This window comes from Sus scrofa, chromosome 7 (assembly GCF_054392235.1).
Source record: "Sus scrofa isolate SSC_HxYL_T2T_F1_AM1 chromosome 7, Sscrofa_HxYL_maternal_Yorkshire_Landrace_v2.0, whole genome shotgun sequence".
NCBI lineage: Eukaryota > Metazoa > Chordata > Mammalia > Artiodactyla > Suidae > Sus > Sus scrofa.
In genome coordinates, this window is record NC_139389.1 from 60,170,234 (window position 1) to 60,190,630 (window position 20,397).

General features: G+C 42.9%; 1 protein-coding gene across 4 annotated transcripts in view; it reads right to left on the reverse strand.

Moving 5' to 3' along the window:
• SH3GL3 (SH3 domain containing GRB2 like 3, endophilin A3) overlaps positions 1-20,397 on the reverse strand; it is a 350,527-nt gene that overhangs the window by 202,335 nt on the left and 127,795 nt on the right. For all 4 annotated transcript variants that reach the window (XM_084968533.1, XM_084968536.1, XM_084968532.1 and 1 more), the window contains one exon: positions 16,285-16,351. The gene's annotated coding sequence lies outside the window, so the exon portion shown is untranslated. The remainder of the gene's footprint in view (positions 1-16,284; positions 16,352-20,397) is intronic.

Below are 20,397 nucleotides of genomic sequence, written 5' to 3' on the forward strand. Positions count from 1 at the left end.
ATTAGTACTCAGCACAGCTCTGTTCTTCCAGTGTGTTGGTTTTGTTCTCAGACAATATCTCCCCTCAGGGTCAGAAGGCTGCAGCTCAGCTTGAAATCCCACAGTGAAAAGGGAGCTGAAGTCCATAAGTGCCCACCCTGGGAGTTGGAAGCTGGAAGCTGGGAGCTGGGAACTGGGAGCTGGGAGCTGGGAGGGAGACCCACACGAAGTACAAAGGCTTGGAGCAGGGGAGATACAGAAAAAGCAAGGTACTGGAATTTTTCTTTCTTTCTTTTTTTTTTTTTTTTTGGTCGCACTCATAGCATGCAGAAGTTCCCAAGCCAGAGATCGAACCCATGCCACAGCAGTGACAACGCCGAATCCTATAACCTCTATTAACCTCTAGGCCACCAGGGAACTTCTAAAATCTTTTTTTTATATATATAAAAGAAAGGTAAAATCTAAGAGCCTCACCCCAAAAATCACTATGCCTCAAACCTAACTCTTGATAGGACCCACTTACGCTCCTTGATAGAAGGAAAATGCACAGAATGGAAGAGCTGGAAAGCAAACAAAGAAGTCATCTGGTTTGATCCTCTTTCTTTTGGCAGGATCAAATCCAGATCTTTCCAGGCGGATAAAAACGTGTAAATGTTTCCAATGAAAGAACCAAGTCTCGGGCCTGGGCATCTAATGATTCTAAACCTTAACATCACTCCTTCTCACCCCTCCTTTGCTCCATGCCTTCAACAGATGAAAAAATGGATTCTATTTTCATTTTCCCCAGTATAAATTGTGCTCTTTACTGCTCTAAGGCTTCAAATTCCACCATCACATGTTAGATTCACATCATTTTATCATTATGTCATCCGGTTTCCTTCCTATTTTTTCTTTCATCTTAATTCACATTTTGTATCTTGAAAGCATTCCTGAACTTTATAGAGAGAATAAAGCGGATGCCACATAAAATGTATTATTTGCAGTAAATATTTTTCAGAAGTGTGATTTTGCTCTCCTACTTTGTGCAAAGTTCCTGAACTTCTTGGAGCCTCCATTTCCATATCTATAAAATGGGATAATAATAATAATAATAATGGATTTCTCATTGTGGTTCAGAGGCAATGAACCTGACTAATATCCATGAGACTGTGGGTTTGATCCTCGCGCAATGGGTTAAGGATCTGATTTTGCTATGAACTGTGGTGTAGGTTGCAGACATGGCTTGGATCTGGTGTTGCTGTGGCTGTGGCATAGGCTGGCAGCTGCAGCTGTGATTCAACCCCTAGCCTGGGAACTCCCATATGTCGTGGGTACAGCCCTAAAAACCAAAATAAATAAATAAATAATAAGCCTCATAGATTTTTGGTGAGGACTAAAGCACTTAGAAGTTTGTAGCTGGCATTTAGTAACTATTCAACAAATGTCAGCCACTGCTACTCTTATGACTTTATCATTATTTTATGGAGTCTCATCCTCTTTGGGTATTTTATCCTTGTACAACCAGAGTTTTCTTCAGGTCTATTTTCTTGTTCCCCACAAAACAAAAATCAAAACTGGACATTCAATGCTTCTTAATCCTCCCTCCTGCCTGGCTCGGCTTTCATGTTGCTATTTGATTTGGTTTTCTGTTTGATCTCGAAACAGGGAACAGTTCAGTGGCCCAGGCAACCAAGTGTATGGAGAGAGAGCAGGGATGCTTGCATCCGAATGTTTCTGTTACTAGATTCTCCACAAAGGGCCCTGGTCATGGTGCATAAAGAGCGCTCTCTTCCTGCCAACACGATGAGTCTCTCCTTGGACCCCAAGCCTGGGCCTTGGTCAGTAACTCCCACATCACCTCTGTGCCACCAGGCCCTGAGGCTGAATGAAGCCACTTTTGCCCCCAGACTTCCAGCACAGCAACCGTCAGATCTGCCTAAATTGCCACCAGGGGCTATTGGCTGGACAACTGCTATTTGGAAGGTACTCTCCCACCTCCCCTCCCCTCACTCTTCCAAGCCTCCAGCTTAGCACTGCTTCTAAATCTCAGGCCCCAGCCTCAGGTCTTCCTCTCCCTCCACCTGTCGCCCCTTCAAACTAGAAGATGTTCATGACATCCAGGATCTGCTCTACTTCTCCCATGTGGTTTTGCTACTTTCTCAGGAATCCGAGTTAAAGCTTTCTTTCATTTTGTACCACTTATTCTCAATCAAACAGAAATTCCTAGAAGTTTGCTAGGAATTCCTAGACATTTGCTTGGCATCCTTATTTAGATTTTAGCGTGAATACAGACTTCCCCCATGTCTATGGATCTTCAATAGCTTAATTTAGAGTTGTAAAGAAGGGTGATGTCACCCTAAAAGCCGAGTGTCCCTTTTTTTTCTTTATTCAATCTTCCTTTCTTCCTTCTCCCCTCCCTCTTTCCTCCTTCCCTCCTTCTTTCGTTCTTCCTTTCTTTTCTTTCTTTGGCTACACCCATGTCATGCAGAAGTTCCCAGGCCAGGGATCAAACCTAGGCTGCAGAGGCCACCTGAGCCATAGCAGTGACAACGCCAAATCCTTAACCCATTGAGCCATCGGGGATTTCCTTATTTAACCTTTCTTAAGTGAAGAATTTCAACTTTGAAACAACATCTCTTCTTGTTTGTAGTTCTTTTTTTCTTTTTTTTTTTTTTTTTTTTTTGTCTTTTTGTCTTTTTGCCATTTCTTGGGCCACTGCTGCGGTATATGGATGTTCCCAGGCTAGGGGTCTAATCGGAGCTGTAGCTGCTGGCCTATGCCAGAGCCACAGCAATGCCAGATCCGAGACGTGTCTGCAACCTACACCACAGCTCACGGCAATGCCAGATCCTTAACCCACTGAGCAAGGCCAGGGATCGAACCCGCAACCTCATGGTTATAGTCGGATTTTTTAACCACTGAGCCACGACGGGAACTCCTGTTTGTAGTTCTAAAAGAGGGCAATATTGAAGGTTTTTTAAAACGTTCAAATATTGGAGCCGCAGTAAAATCCTGCTTCTAACAACATGCAGGGGAAATGGAAAAGCAGTGATGGGCAGAACTGTCCCAGGGAGAAGAGCACAGGAGTATGAAATGTGAGAGGTTTCTCCTTGGTGATGCAGGGTCCAAGCAAGTCAGGGCTTCTGAAGGAGGCTGCCTTCAAGGGCTCTGACTTGCATGCCCTGTGGGCCAAAGCCTGCTTTAGCCACAAGTGTACTATGCACAGACTGAAAAGGAAATTCAAGAACAGAGAGAATGTCGAGTGTGTGGCCGCTGCCAAGAATGAGAGCCAGAATCTCCTAGTCAGGCTGCTGCTCGGCCTTTCCTTGTCACGAGGGTGGAGCCCGGCCAGGTGAACCGACCTGACCACCTCCCTGTGTCTGGCTTGTGGAAGCATGTCCTTGCAGGGCTCTTCATGGTTCCTCCTCAGCCTGAGGACGCCCATTGTCACCAAGCCAAGTTGGCAGGCAAAGTTCCTGTCCCACGCAGACACACAGTTTGCAGCTTCCTTGGGAGGGCGACGGGGGTTGGAAGTGGCTCTCTCCAAGCATTTTCATCTTATTTTCGCTTACAATGCCCATCCAGCCAGTCCGCATTGCATATGCTCTTTGAGGTCAAGAGGCTTGCAGTAGAAGGTTCTAGGATGGAGCCACACAGTGTTACTTCAGGCTCAGCACTTGGGCTTAGACTCAAGCTGACTAGGACTGCTAACCATACCTTGCCTAATGTCAGGCTGGCCACTATTGTACGGGGATGGCAGGCACTAGAGGGGAAGAATATTGGCTAAAGGACTTTTGATGTGCAGGAACTTCCAAAGGGCAAGGTCAGAGCCCTGACTCCTTAGCCAACTCTTGGCCATAGTCTCCTCAAGAGTAACATGGGGACAGGACAAGACAATTTCTATAGCCCTTTATGGCTCTGACATTCTGAGATAGTAAAGTGAAGATAAACGTAGGCTGCCACTGTTTAAAAGCCACGTTCTAAGAGGAAAGGGGGAAAGCTAGACCCACTGAAAGTCCTCTCTCTCCTGCTAGGGTCATAGCACAAGACCTGGAAGTGATATAAATCTCTTCTCGCATCTTAGAGGGCCCTGACGCAGTGAGCACCTTGTTTATGGTGCTGGGCGTGGCCATAAGGCTGAACATCAGCATGGAGTCCTGGGTTCCCTTTGCCTTGTACTGACAGGAAACCCAAGGCTCACTTAAATTCAGGAACTACTTCCCACCTGCCACCACATGTAGGATACCATATGGAGGACACTGGGTAGTAGGAAATATGGTCTCCACCCTCAAGGAGATTTCTAGCTAACCTGAGCTTCTTTAGCTACACATCACTCCTCCTTTTGCTTTACTTCTTTACTTTTTTTTCCTTTACTTTTTTCTTTTTACTCCTTTACTTCCAGGCCTTTGTACATGTTATGCCCTTGGCCTGAAACACTCTCTTTATCCCGCTATTGCTAGGACTTCTATGGGGAGCAATGCAGGTTGCATACTGCATAATTCCAGACCACCTTACTTAGATGTGAATCATGCCCTCAGAAATGCACAGTGAACAACCTGTACAGCTGAACTGCATGGCTTTGACTGCCACCTCCACCTCATTTCTCCTAACTGGGGGTAACTCACAGCCATCTCAGTTTTCAACATAGTCACTACCTTTCCTTCTTTCCTTCTTCCTCTCCTCTTTCCCTCTCTCCCTTTCTTCCTATATCTCACAATTTCTGAGCACCTACTATATGTCAGGACTGTGCAAGGAGTGGGTATACAGTTGTACCAAAACAGATAAGGTCCACTTCCCTCTTGTGAAGTATTTATATTCTTCTTCCTCCAGGAAGCCTTCCCTTACTGCACCCATGATTGAATCTAGTGCCTACTGATTGACTGGGGACCTTTTACTTAGAACACAGTGACTCTGGTCTGGAGAGAATCTGAGAAGGACAAGCAGGGTTGAGGAGACTAACCTGAAGCCCTGAAACTGACGGTGCTGGTGCTCCATCCCTTCCAGCTTCCTGTCCTTGGGAGCACCCTGGGGGCATCTGTGAAGCTCATTAGTGAAGCAGCGATTAACGTGAGGCCCAGAGCATGGCTTCCCCCTGCCAGGGAAGCCACAAAGTTCCAGAACATCCTAGGGAGGAATGGAGCACCACCCAGGCCTGCCTCCTGGGGCTGCAAAACAATCCCTAATGAGTCCTCTCCAGGGGAGGGTGAAGTCACCTGCAAGGAGGCCGCTAAGCCTCAGGTGTTCTCCAGGAGGCTTAAAATAGCCGGGTTCCCTCCACAAACACCTTCCAACACTGTTTAGGATGGTGAATGCCAGGAAACTAATGAATCTGAGCTTAGAGAATTAATTGTTGATGAAATAATGTGAATAGTGTGCTTCCTGTTCATCAGTCTCTACAGAAATTAATTAGCCCTGCTTGGCAGCGAGCAGGATCAAATTTTCGACTTAATTTATGAATTTGGCCAAATTGTCTATGGGAAGTCTTGCCTGGAGGACCTTCCGTGGCTGCTTCGTGTCCAGACAGGCCTTGCCTTTCGTAGAAGACATGACTGCTTTAAGAGAGTCCCAACAAGAGAGGAGGATGGTGGAGGAGGGCAGAGGGGAAGGTTTGAGCTTTGACTGTGAAGCTCGATGTAGACCTGCACTTCCCCAGTCTTCCTGCCTCAGCCCTCTCTCCCCGCTGGACCCTTCATCTGAACAAGGTCTGTTAGCTTGAACAGAGCAGCGATGACTCAAAGCAACGGGCCTGACTTTCAGGCATGGCCTGACTTCACATTTAATTATTCTGTGCTGTGTGCACTAACTCAAATTGCAGGATGATGGGAAAGAAAAATAAATCCAATGAGCAGTGGGGTGGGTTTTTTTTTTTTTTTTAACTATTTTAAAATAGGGAGAAGGGAAGGAACTTCTTGGGCCTGGTGGGATCAATTTGAGGAACAGGCTGGCACAAGGCATGAATTAACACCTTGGTCCTATATGCCCAGGAATGAAGCACAGACCTGCTGGCTATGGAGTGTTCTGTCAGCTTTTGTCACCACAGGAGTCAGACTCTCTGACTGCAGCCTGTACTGATTGGAATCCCAACCAGACTTTCCCCACTGAGCAGCAGAATCTGATGTACACCTATCAGCAGAATGACTTGAGTGTCGCCAGTCTCTGAAACATTTCAGACAGAGTGAATGACTGAGTACCTGTGTGTGTACATGCTTTTTTATGTTGCTGAAACACCAGTTTTCTCATGAAAAAGCCTGAGAGCCAGTGAGTTAAAACAGGGGCACAGGGGATAAGGGGATGTGGTACGATCTAACTGAACACCTCTGGCCAGCCTCAGGAGTCAGGAAAGGATGAGCCCTTGGGGTCATTTCCACTCCTTAGAATTATTCAGTAATTCACACGGCATTCTAGGCAGGGGGGATACATCAGGGAACCAGGTAATCAAGGCCATGCTCCCATGAAGCTTATTTTCTCTTAGGAGCACAGACACAAGTTATCAGCATCTGGTTTCTGATTCTGTTAAAACGTAGGCTTGTTAACACTTAATTACAGACCACATTACTAAACTCTGAGTTCTTGTATTAGTTTCTGTTTTTAAAACAAAATGCACATTGCCTAGTAGACACATACACTATCACCTCCCTTGCACACTTGGCTATTTAAATTCCTTTTTGTACCAATGCCCTCAAATTTAGTCCTGAATGGTTGTGATCCTCCAAAGGGAGCCAGGATCAGCAGCCGATTCAGGGTGTAGTAAGCAGGGGAAGAAGCCTGTTTGCCCATGACATTGGCCATGGGGGGTGATCGCTTGGGTCCCTGAGAGGCACACCCTCGTAGGTCTGGGTTCCCTGAGAATTAAATCGGCTCAGGCTGCATAGGAGGACTCACTTGGGCACTGACCTGCTGCGATGGTCAGGAAGAGCATCTTAGAGAGAGAATGTTGGAACCCGAGCAAGTGCCTAACCTCCTCCCTGTAGGCGTTTGCAGCTGCAACCAGACCACCCTTCCCTTTAGGAATTTGTGATGTTATTACCAGCTCGCTCTGTGACCTCAGGCTGTGTCTGCCCTTTGCTTACCTTTGTTCTCCAACTGCCAGGTATGTAATTCCATGGTTCCCTCAGGTAGCTTCTGGGGAGAGGGTAGATTGCATAAACAAAGGTGTGTGAGGGACAGCGCCAGCCTGAGAGCTAGGCAAAGCAGTGGGATGTGCTGGAGAACCGAAGCGCGCGGTCTTCCTTCAGCCCAGGTTTCCGCTCAACTGAGTCACTGCTCCTTAATGAATGTCCTTTGCTTTCTTCTCCTCAAGTTACCTGAACTGCTATTCCCCAGTTTCGCAGGCTGAATGCCTCTCAGGCCCCACTCACATGCTAGCCCACCTCCCAAAGGAAGTCATTTTCATTTCTTCCTCCTTTCTGGCCTCACACAGCTCTTGAAATGCAGCCATTTGTGTGTTATCTCGCCTACAAATGTCAAAGTCCTCAAAGGAAAATCTGTGCATTCTCAACTTTTTTTTTTTTTTTTTTGGTCCCCTATAGTCTTCACACTGAAGAGGGACTCAGTACGTGTTTATTCTGTGTCTATTCCACCCTGGGAACATTCATGGACAAATTACTGTTTATAGCAAATGATGAGATTTAATGAAAGAGGTCTGAATGTGAAGGCCAATTGTGCTGAATATTCAAAATTTTCTCTGTGCCGAAAGCAAATAAGGAGAGTGATCCTCTTTGGTGTCCCATCACCCAGAAATGTGATTTAGTAACAAGGCTCTCCATCTTCCCCCACCCTTCATTCTTTCTGCATTTTATATATTACTCCAGCATAGACAGAGACCAGGGGGTGATAGTGAGGGCCAGGAGACCAGGGTTCAAATCCCAGCTGTGCCCCTTACTAGCTAAAGGCATCCTGCACAGGCCACTTAATCTGCCTGAGCTTTGGGTTTTGGTTTGCTCAGCTGTGACCTGGAAATAATAACATCTGTCTTGCCTACCTCCAGGGTGGCTGTGAAAGTTGAATGAGATGGTATAGGAGCCCATGCTTAAAAAATGTTTACCCCAGTGTGTTGACCGTGTGAAAATCACCAAACTGTACACATATGACGTGTGTGTATCCATCACACTCCAATAGAAGTTCTTTCTAAGGTAACACTTTGTACAGATATTTCCAATTGTTTTTAAACTGTACACTGAGGGAAAAGATGAAAGCATGATTTAAAGTTAGCTGTACATCATCAACAGTCCTGAATAGATGTTGTGTTTATAAGGGAACTCGTCATTTTGGTTCACAGAGACAACTTCACATTTTGTAAATCATTACATCATAATTCTCAGTGTTTCAGTTTAACCATGGTCAAGTGCAATAGAACCATCTTTTGGTAATTGGGAGACTTGCATTTAAAATAAAATTTAGGAGCTCTCTGTGGAAAAATACGTGATACAGTGAAGGATGATTTCTCTAATCCATGTACATTTGATCTTTCAAATGATAACTTGAATATGTGAGCTACTATAATTATTTGAGGTTTTTTGCTTGTTTGCTTACCACTTTATACCCAGTGTCTTGTAGAGTGCCTGACAAACTGTCCCCATTTACTTGAGAACTGGGGGTTTGTGGGACAAAGGACTTCTAGCGCTAAAAACAAGAAGTCCAGGACAAACTGAGACGGCTGGTCAACCTACTAGTACATGGAAGATAGTCAGATATTTGCAGAAGGAAGACAGACAAGAAATTCAGGAATAAGTTTTGGGACCACAAAATTCTCCCCTCCTTTAAGTTTTCTAAAAAATGTACCTTATGTGTACATATTGGAAATGTTCTAATACTCATATGTAAAAGCCACTACCCTGCACTTTATAAGCACTATTTCAGGATAAATGGCCTTCTACCAAGTGCTAATGTTTGGCAAACACTACATTGCTGGGACTGCAGGCAGATGTGAAGATGTGGATGCCACATACATGAGACTCAATTGTCCTGATTCTTCCCTCCTGACTTGCAGGATTCCATTCTAGAAAAAGAACCATGGGAATTTTCTGTAGCCTTTATCATCAGGCAATTAAATTCCCAATTCAGAGTTAAGAAGGGTGGGTGTCGTTTTCCTGGCCAAAGGCTTGTAGGGCTGGAAGAGACCTGAGAGAACCCTCCAACTCTTATTACTAATCATAAAAGTCAGCCCAGGAAATAGCTGGCAGCAGAGCCAGTCCAAGACTATCCTCCTGACTCCTGTGTATCCTACTTCTGTGGGTTGATATTTCCTTTTTCTTTCCTGCTCCTGGCCTCCTTGCCTGCAGCCAATGGCGTTTTTAATCAAGCTATAAAATCACTTTCAGATTCAAGGATTTCCCATGCTTTCAAGGGCTTGTGCACCCACCTCCAGTCCAAACCAGGTTGCTCCTACCTGCCTCTGCCCCCCGCTAAAAAATTCCTAAAAATTAGATACTGTATACGTCTAATGAGGGTGCCTATGAATAATCAGTATAAAAGCATTTTAGCCACGAATCTCCAATGACAGGATATGGTTTTATGTATCCTAATTTGGGGTTAAACACTAAAGAATGAAACCCTACAAACTGGCTGTCCTCTAACTTGTGGCTTTGACATGACTGTGGAAGAAAAGCAAATTGAAGTGGTGTGAACACCCAGGCTAAAACATGAGAACAGAGCAAGGCAGCCTGTGCTTTGTATGAGACCAAAAGGGTGAACGTAGCAAACCTTAAGTAGTCTCATTAGGATATAAAGACAGACGATAAAGATGTTGCAAAATAACAACATCAGTAATGAAACAGAGGAAACCATGGTATGGACTGAATGTTTGCGTTCCCTAAAAGTCATATGTTGAAGCCCTAACCCCTAAGATGATGGTATTTGGAGGTAGGGCCTTTAGGCAATACTTTGGTTTAGATGAAGTTATGAGGGTGGGGACCTCATGATGGGGTTAGTTTTCTTATGAAAAAGGGAGGAGACATGAGAGCTGACTTTCTCCCTACCATGTGAGGGTGCAACAAGAAGGAGGCTGTCAGCAAGCCAGAAAGAGAGCCCTCACCAGCAGCTGCTCCCTGCAAATCTTCATCCTTCAGAAGTACAGATCTCAGACTTCAGAATCCGGAACCATGAGATAATACACCTCTATTGTTTAAGCCACCTAGTCTGTGGTATTTTGTTATGACAGCCTGAGCAGACTAAGGCAACTAGATTTCACAATTCTCCTAACAGCCTGGCCTCTCAGCTCCTTAACCACTTGTTTCCTACAACCTAGACCTCCATCCTATCTAAACCACCCACTTCCTGGAACAGTAACTCTCAGCCTTGACTGCATGTCAGTCTCACCTGGACTTCACCACAGCCTACGAGAAACAGAATATTTCTCAAGGTGGGCCCTGTTATGTAAAAGTTCCCTAGGTGATTCCAATATGCAACCACAATCAAGATCCACTAGATTAAATATATTCAAGCACATTCAAATCACTAAGAAGAAAACCTCCGGAAAATGGGCAGAACATATAAACAAAGAATGTACAGAAAAAATACAAATGGCTAATAAATATGTGGAGAAATGATCAGGAAAATGTAAACTTTTTTTAAAAGATTACTCTTTTGGCAAAAACCAAAAAGATTGCTAATATGCAATGTTAGTAAAAGTGAAGGGCATATTGGTTGTCAGAAATCTTCTAACATACATCCTTAGATCCAGAAGTTTCATTTCTGGTTATCTCTTCTATAAAAACAACTACACAAGTACACAAGGATTTACACACAAGTACATAAAGCCAATCCTTATAGTATTATTTGTAATAGTGTAGAAGTCCAGTGATTTTAGAATAGTTCAATAATTGTGGTACTTCCACACATTAAAAAAATGATTCAACTACCAAAGTAATGGGGTAGAATTATAAGTATGGCATGAAAGGATGAATCTATATGCACAGATGTGTATCAATCATATGAAGGAAATAAAGCAGATTTCCGAATAATATGTATGGTATAAACTCATGCTTGTTTTAAAAAATTCTAACTACACATAGAAAGAGACACATACATACTTATATATGTGTAGAAAACTGTCTTAAAGATCTTTCAACAGTAATTACCCTCAGGGAATTGGAAAAGAGTGAGGGGACTTTCGCATTTTACTTTATGTTTTGCAGCTGTTTTTACAATAAACAAGTATGAATTATTTTTGTAATGTAAATAGTCTGATGTGAGTTCAAATGGAAGCTTTATAAAGAAAAGTTTTCTGTGCCAGAAGGCTGAGGCCACTTCAGGGCCATCTCTTCACCATCATTTACACTTAAAAATCTTTCCGGGAATCCCACAGCTAGGAATATTTGGGAAACAGAGCTAGGTTTTCAAGTTCTTTTTTAGAATTATTCTCCTCAGTGGTGGGAAAGACTGCTCTGCGAGTGATTCATTGCTGGTATAGAAATTCCCAACCTGGCTATCTTGCCATTGATCTTTCAGTTGTGTGGATGTTAGGAGAGACTTCCGTTATTAAAGGAAAATGAGACTGTAAAATGTGACCTGCAATTGGAAGAAACGTATGAGTATCACAGACCTGAGATCTGTGTCAATGTATAAGGTTTCTAATGTCAAAAAAGATAAAGAAAACACAGAGATGATGTTGGGAAGTAAATAGATTTCATCTCACCAACAAAAATACAATCCATTGAGCATGATGTTTGGGAGTCAGGTTGTGAAGCCCCTGAGGCCATACTGTGGCTCAGCTGGAAAGTCCTCAAGATCGACTGGTGATGTCTGCCATGGACACAGGTAGGGAGAATGGAAACACAGGCAGAGCAGAACCAACAGGAGAGAAGCACATTTGTTTGAAAAAGGTAGTGTTGATTTAACTTTTGTTCCATGAGGAACAGACAAATAAATGATATTCTGCTCTCATAACTCCAACCTAGAGTTCATAACCATAATTAACATAAATTAAAGACTTATATGTGACCCTCACTATCTAACATAATGGTGTAGATGTGCACATATTTGAGTTCTTGAAATGGCCACATGCTACCTGAAAACATTGATCTGTACTAAAAATCAATTTCAGGAGTTCCTGTCATAGCTCAGGGGAAATGAATCTGACTAGTATCCATGAGGATGCAGGTTCGATCCCTGGCCTCGCGCAGTGGGTTAAGGATCCAGCATTGCCATGAGCTGTGATGTAGGTTGCACACATGGCTCGGATCTGGGAGGTTCCCTTCAAAAACATTCAGCATATGCTCTACACCAGTTAAATTAATCTGGATGGAAATTCAAAAGTCTTTAGGGTCAAGCCTCACTGAGGTCAATCCTTTGCTGATGTCAGTATCTAGAGAGGAGGAATTTTGTCTGGGCCAAGAAGTAAGAAAGACTTCAACCTACCATTTAGCCACCTTTGCCACCAGGGAAAAGTCTGCTGAGAAAATGAATGAGTAGAAATTGTCAATAGAGAAAGCATAGAAGGGATTCTAGACAGAGGGAAAAGAACATGCCGAATTGTGGAAGCCACTTTAAATACTTATGACAGACTCAGTTTTAAAAATAAAGATCTCTGGGAGTTCCCTAACAGCCTAGCAGTTAAGGATTTGGCATTGTCACTGCTGTGGCTTGGGTTCAATCCCTGGCCCGGGAACTTCTGCATACGGCAGGCACAGCCGAAAAACTAAAAATTAAAAACTAAAAATAATAAGCAATGAGATCCTGCTGTATAGCACTGGAGCCTACGTCTGGGCACTTGTGATGGAACATGATCATGGGAGAAAAAAGAATTTATACATGTATGTGTGACTGGGTCACCTGGCTGTACAGTAGAAAATTGACAGAACGCTATAAACAAGCTACAATGGAAAAAAGAAAAATCATTATTAAAAAAATAAAGACCTCTGTCAAATAAGCAGATATACTGCCAATTTGCATAGGAAATATAAGTTTTGAAACAAATATGTAAGGCAACTCAGCTTAAGCACATAGCTATTAAAATTAGGACTATATAGGGAGTTTCCATCATGGCTCAACTGATTAAGAACCTGACTAGTATCTATGAGGATTCAGGTTCAATACCTGGCCTCACTCAGTGGGTTAAAGGATCTGGCATTGCTGTGAGTTGCAGACACAGCTCAAATCCTGCACTGCTGTGGCTGTGGCATAGGCTGTCAGCAGTAGCTCCAGTTCAACCCCTAGCCTGGGGATTTCCATATGCCACAGGTAAGGCTCTAAAAATACCAAAAACAAACAAACAAACAAACAAAAATTAGGACTGTATAGATTGATAGAATATTTTTATGAAGTGATGTTAAGAAAAATATATATATATATATTTATAATGACATATTATATGTATATATATATATATATATATATTATGATACCAGAGGTAGAATTTATGCACAAAGGATATATTGTAAGGGTACCTACCCCAAAATAAGAATTTAAAAAGTGGTGTGTGTTGGAAGAATGAGGTTTTTTGGGTTTTCGTGGTTTTTTAATTTTTTGTCTTTTATTTTTTTAAGGCCACACCCAAGGCACATGGAGGTTTCCAGGCTAGGGGTCAAATAAAAGCTGTAGCCGCTGGCCTGCACCACAGCAACAGCAATGCCAGATCCAAGCCATGTCTTCAATCTAAACCACAGACCACAGCAATGCCGGATCCTTAACCCACTGAGCAGACCAGGGATTGAACCTGTGTCCTCATGGATACCAGTCATTTCCGCTAAGCCACAACAGGAACGCCAAGACTGAGGTTTTGGTAATTAATTGCTTTTCTTTATTATCGATGGTTATGTGATAAATAAAACTGGGGAGGAGGGATACGTACGAAGTGAACAATCTCACCAAACACATTCTCAGATAACCATGCCTGTGGTTTAGGCTCTTAAATGAATGACATAAAGAAGGCACTTCTGTCCTCTTGGGGTCAGCTTCCTCTTAGCTTTTGAATTTTATATCCTCATGTATTTTTAAAAGACGAATTTTCTGAAAAAGGAGTTCTGCTTCTAGCAATGGCAGACTAGTTTTTTGCCAACTGAACTTCCTGTGGAAATCAACTAGAAAAACTGGATAAATACTAAGGGAAATAATATCTATTTGAAGTCATCCATGGGCTCTGCAGGCAGCCAGCTGAGAGGCCAAGATCCTAGAGAGTAGGGAATACAGAGAGGAGAGCCTGTGGAGGTACCACTCTTTCCCTGGAGGCATTTGTCAATCATCATGCATTGCCAGAGACTGGGATCCCAGCAGAAAGCTGTGAATGGGGCAGCTAAGAAGCTGAGTAGATCTCTGAGCAATTCTCAAAGGGCTGGGGTGAAAGGAACATTTGAGGACCACCAGGGAGGAGGGCAAACATCCCAGGCTTTCATTTGGAGTCCCTGAAGGACTGTTGCTCTAGGAATAAAGAAGAACAAGAGAGACCAGCACTCAGGAAGACTAAAGCCCAGCTTTGCCTCACAGTATGGGATAGTAACATGCTTCTCCCAGTAGTAACTGATTTAAGTGAATGAAAGATAAGCAATGATGTGGAGAGAGCCGAACAAAACTGGTATGATTACACACTCACACACACACTTTACATAATCAATGCATAATACACTATTTTTTTCAAGAGTATATGGGACACTTACCAAAATGGACCATATGATGCTAGGTTATATAATTATATCTCTACAGATTTCAAAGTTTTGAAATTATACAGGGTTATGTCCTAAGATCACAGTACAACTACCTATACATTAATAACAAAATATAACTTTTAAAATCCCCAAATGTTTGGAAATTAAGTAATGCACATCTAAATAACCCATAGGTCAAAGTTTCTAAAAATTGTAAAATATTTTGAATTAAATCATAATGCATATATGTTATGACAATATGTGGAATACAGCTAACACTAGGCTTAGAAGGAAACTGATGGCTCTAAATGAATATGTTAGAAGAGCAGAAGGTTAGTTATCTTGGTGTTTATGGTGGGAAGTTGAAAAAGGACTAAATTAAATCCAAATAAAGGAAAAGAAAGGAAATAATAAAGATAAGAGCAGAAATTAAAGAAATAAAGAGCTAAAGGACAGTTGAAAGGATCAGCAGAGCCAAAAGTTGCATCTATTGTTGTTCTTTATAAGAACAATCAGCTGAAAAACTTTTGGCAAATTTAATCAAGAAGAAAAGAGAAAAGGCATAAAAAACCAATAACAGGAATAAAAAAGGATACATCACCACAGTTCTCACAGGCATACAAATCTCAATAAGGGAATCTTACAATCTAAATATATAAAACAATAATGCTGAATTTCAGAACATTTTATAATAGTGATAAAAAGTGACAGAACTGCAGCTTTCAATAGCTTGTTTCCTATTTTAAGATGGGACCCCATATAAATAAATATTAATTATTTCATTAATTCTGCCTGGATTAAATACTCAATACACCTCTCAGAAACATACAATATCTGGTAAACTTGAATTTCAGTAGTTAGATGTTAGGAAAGATAGAAAATCTCCAGAATTATATATTTTAGAAGCCTTAAACGCTCAAGAGAGTCTCTCACCCAGACCTTACCTTTAAGGTGGACTACGCTTGAAAATATTTAAGAAGAGGGGAGTTCCCCTCATGGCTCAGCAGAAAGGAACCTGACTAGCATCCGTGAGGACGCAGGTTCGATCCCTGGCCTCGTTCAGTGGGTTAAGGATCCAGCGTTGCTGTGAGCTATGGTGTAGGTTGCAGACACAGCTCAGATCCTGTGTCGCTGTGGCTGAGGCGTAGGCTGGCAGATACAGCACTGAATGGAGCCCTAGCCTGAGAACCTCCATATGCTGCAGGTGTGGCCCTGAAAAGGGAAGGAAGGAAGGAAGGAAGGAAGGAAGGAAGGAGAGAGAGAGAGAGAGAGAGAGAGAGAGAGAGAGAGAGAGAGAGAGAGAGAGAGAGAGAGAGAGAGAAAGAAAGAAAGAAAGAAAGAAAGAAAGAAAGAAAGAAAGAAAGAAAGAAAGAAAGAAAGAAAGAATATTTAAGAAGAGAAAGTAGAACCCCAAACTTCTTCAATCACCAATTAAACTGTCAGGATAGCCTTTTAATTCTCCATATGTATTTTTGGTGATAGCCAAAATGGCATTAAATCTTTACAGGGCTATATGACTAATTTTGAACACCTCTGCAGTCAGAACACAAAAGGACACACAATGTTTAGATTTATAACCATTTTAAGAGTACTTGTCATGGATCATGTTCGCAAGTTTTTATTAACCACCTTGTGGCATTATGAATTATAACCCATTACTACACTGTTAATCTAAATGTTTGCCTTGCTGGGACAGCAAAGCCCTTTAGATCAGTAACTATCCATTGAATATTTTTTAAACACTCACCTTCTGCATGCAAAAGGCTGGTCTAGCTCCTTTCTAGCTTTGTGTTTCTCAGAGAAGGTGCCTTGTTCTGAGGAAAAAAATAAACAGATAAAATAGGTGAGCAGGATGGCAAGTTTGTGTCAAGAGCACTAGAGGAAGAACCAAGCAACCAAACTTCATTCTAATACATAATTAATTTAGTTCTAAGTATAATTAACTGTGTGGCTTTGGGTATGTCCCTTCCTCTACCAGGCCCCAGTTTCCCCATCGGAGAACTGACATTAGCAGTCCAGGTGATCTCTGAGGGAGGAGCCCACCTGGGCTAAACCGCAAGAGACATATTCTCCGTTTATGGTAAAAGCAGCAGAGACTCTCTCTAGTGGGCTGGCCCCAGGGGAAAATGGGCTCCCAGAGGTATCTTGTTTGCTCTGGACTTAGGGGGACAGATTGGGGAATGTGAAAACTAAGGTTCCTCTTCTTTGTGTTTAAATACCCTGCTGTGCAAGAATACTATCAGGTAACTGTAAGGCACCTCTCCCTTCTCAGCTCCCCACACATCCTTGCCATGTTTCTGCTTGAGAATGCTGCGTCCAATAGGTGAGGAGAGTATCAGCTTGCCCTATAATCTGAGAGGCATCTGTATAAATCAGAAATAGAACCAATAGGATGTGTATGTATACAAACAGAGAAAGATTTATTTTAAGGAATTCGTTCACAAATTTCGGAGGCTGACAAGCCCGAAATCTGCAGCATAGGCTAGTAGGCTAGAGACTCAGGGGAGAGCTGGTATTGCCGTCCAAGTCCAAAGTCCTTCTACTGGCAGAATTCCTTCTTGCTCAGGGGAGGTCAGACTTTGTTCTAATAATGCCTTCACTGACTTGATGGGACCCACACACATTATGGAGGGCAATCTGATTCCCTCAGAGTCCACTGATTTGTTAATCTCGTGCAAAAACACACTTACAGAAACATCCATTAGGCACTGTGGCCCAGCCTAATTTGATACATGAAATTACCCCACACAAATCCACCCCTTGTCAACTCAGCACCCACATACATCTCCTTAAAAGACACTTAATCTCCAAATAAAGACAATGGCAAGGTCATACTTCTACCTAACATGACATAACAATCCTGTGCACAACTGAAAAACACACTAACCCTTTTCTCAGAAAAGAATACAAACCTCCTGAATAATGTTTACTCTTCTCCTTGAAATCTCACACTTTAAATACTATGATATAAAGTCAACAATACACAATGTGATATGTCATTTATCTCTCAGTAAACCTGGGATAATTTTTTAAAATACTATGATACAAAGTCAATCCATCCATCTTAGGTTACACAATACACACAGACATACACATATGCATAACAGTAGAGGAGAGAAATACTCATTTCTGTAACCGGTTACATGCTCATAGCTAGTTTTTATCACTACCTTCTTCCACTACGCGTTCCATATTTTCTTTGCTTTTTGTAAGCCCCTCAGCTGGTCAGGATTCATTACCTAGTGGGGTGACTCTAACTTTCATTCCTGAAGAGTCTGAGCCATAGTGGTCCTATTAGGATTGGGTTTTCCATCAACCTTAATCACAGGGCACGGTAATATTGAAAGATGCCCTAAGGGATCATGCTCTTCCTAATCTCCATGGTGGGGTAATTGTCCAATTTTCCCTTGCTAGTCAGAATCAATCACCCCATCCAGTACAGTAACTCCCTTCTTTACCTGTTGATTTAGAGTCATAAGGAGCCCAAAGTGGGTAGGTGGCAGTCTTAATTTCCAGTCCAATGGAATCATTGTGTCTCTAGGCCAGCAGAGCATAAGGTTGTGAGGACAAGAAGCAAAACTCTTGCTCCTTCTTCCAGGAGGTCACTGGGGTAATAGTGAATGGTGCCTCTCCCTTTCCCTCCCCTGGGTTTCTGGGTCCATGAACCCCGGCTATCAGAGAAACAGCACCAAATATCAGAGTCTGATTCAGAGCATATGCAGCCTCCTGGAGAACCTTGTTCCAACCCTGCAAGGTATTGCCACATAGCTGGTGCTGTATCTTAATTTTCAAAAAGCCATTTCACCATTTTGCTGAGCCAATTGCTTCAGGGTGGTGGAGAACATCACAAGACCAGCAGCAAATCCCATGAGCCTGGGCCCACTGTCACCCCACATTTGCTCTTAAGTGAGTTCCTCGGTCAGAAACAATATTGTGTGAAATACCAGGACAGTGTATAAGGCATCCTGTAAGCTCATGGATGATAGTTTTGGCAGGAGTACTGCATTTAGGGAAGATAAATTCATATCCAGAGTGTCTATTCCAGTGAGAACAAAATGCTACCGCCTACAAGACAATGTCCAAACACATAAGGCCATTCAGTTCCAGCCCCTACTTATCTCTCCAGCCTCATCTGTCATCACTGCCCCCCCAAATTCTCTGATGGAGCCCCCAGACGCTCTTCTCCCCCAATTTTGCCGTGATCGTTTGTTTACATGTTCATTGAGTCATCATGTACCCATTAGTGAACAGAGCAACTGGGTCTCTGCAGAGAAGATGTGTCAAAAAAGTTAGTGCATTAATGAGATGGCTGGTATGATGGGGAATGTAGAGGGCACTAGGACAGGAGAAAAAAAAATATGCCTGATCCAAAGGTCTAGGAAGACTCCCTGAGGAGGAAACATTTAAACTGAGATCTGAAGAATGCATAGACATCAGCCTGGTGAAAAAAGTGTTCTGCCAGAGGGGACAGGATATGTGAAATCCTGGGAGTCAGAGCTGCTGTGACAAGGCTCCAGAAACCAAAACAAGCACAGCCAAACAGGTGGAAAGCGCCTAGGGAGTGTGGTGACAACTGAGGCTGAAACGGTGGAATAGGGCCAAGCCCTGGAGGGCCTTGTAAGCATCTTAAGAGTTCTAGAAGTTGTTGAAGAATTTTAAGTGGTGGTGGTGGAGACAGATGCAGTCAATTTACACTTTGGAAAGAACTTGCAGACTGCAGCCTGGACAGTGGTTTGGAACAGGAGGAGAAGAAAGAAGAGAAGGAGGAGGAAGTGGGGAAGGGGGAAGAAAAGGAGGGGAATGGGATTGGGAGACATCCAGAGGCTGATGCAATATTCCGAGCAAGAGATGGTGAAGGCCTGAGATACACGGACAGATTTTAGAGATACCTAGCAGAAGCAGCAGCAAGAACTTGGTGAATGACTGAATGTGGAAGGTTGGGAGAGCAATAATATTACCGGGTTTCTGGTGTAGGCAGTGAGGTAGAGTCTCACTAGCTATTGCAATGTTTGCTATTTATCCCCAAACCCTGTGAAATATTTGTGGACTAAATCACTGAGTAAATGGAAGAATGAGAAACGTAGTTTGGGAGGAAGATGAGATGATGCATTTGGCTTTGGATAGTGTAGGTGTAAGGCACCTGTGGGATATCTGAGTGGAGATGTCCAGGGGTGGGGGGTGGAGTCACTGCATATGCAGGTCTGAGATCAAGAAACGTCTGGGCAGAAGCTTTGCACATGCCATTCCATCTGTAAAGTGGGGATAGCAATATCTCCTCTGCCTTTGGTTCCCCACGAGAATCAAACAAGGGAAGATGCAGTGGTGCTTGAAAGACAACTACATGGTGGGGGAAAGGGTTGACTTGAAAATAGACAGACGCGGTTTCAATCTGTGCTTGTGTATTTTATAAACTGTGCGTCCTTGGGTAAAGCACTTAATATCTCTGGGCTTTGGGCATTCATCCACAAAATGGTATTGATACCACCTCTCCCCTCAGGTTACGTTTTAGTTTAGTCAACTAATAATATGTGTCTCCCTTTGTATCTGGTACTGTGAAAGGGCTCGATATGGCAGCCATCACTATTATTATGTTGTAATGCGTTAGTAATGCCCTTAGCCCTTGTCATTTCTCATTATTTTGAGGAGGTGTGACCTCAAGTCCCTCTTTCACCAAACCGCTCAAAAGGTCACATGTGCACCTGTGTTTCATAGGTCTTCCCACCTTTCTCCCTCACATCATAGTTCTACACTGTGCCTTCTCCTTATATAGACCAAAAACATGGTAAAAATCTGTGCCAGCTTCATGTTGGTGTCCTCCACATATAGGCATTTAAAGTCCAGATTCTAAAGCCAGTAAAAA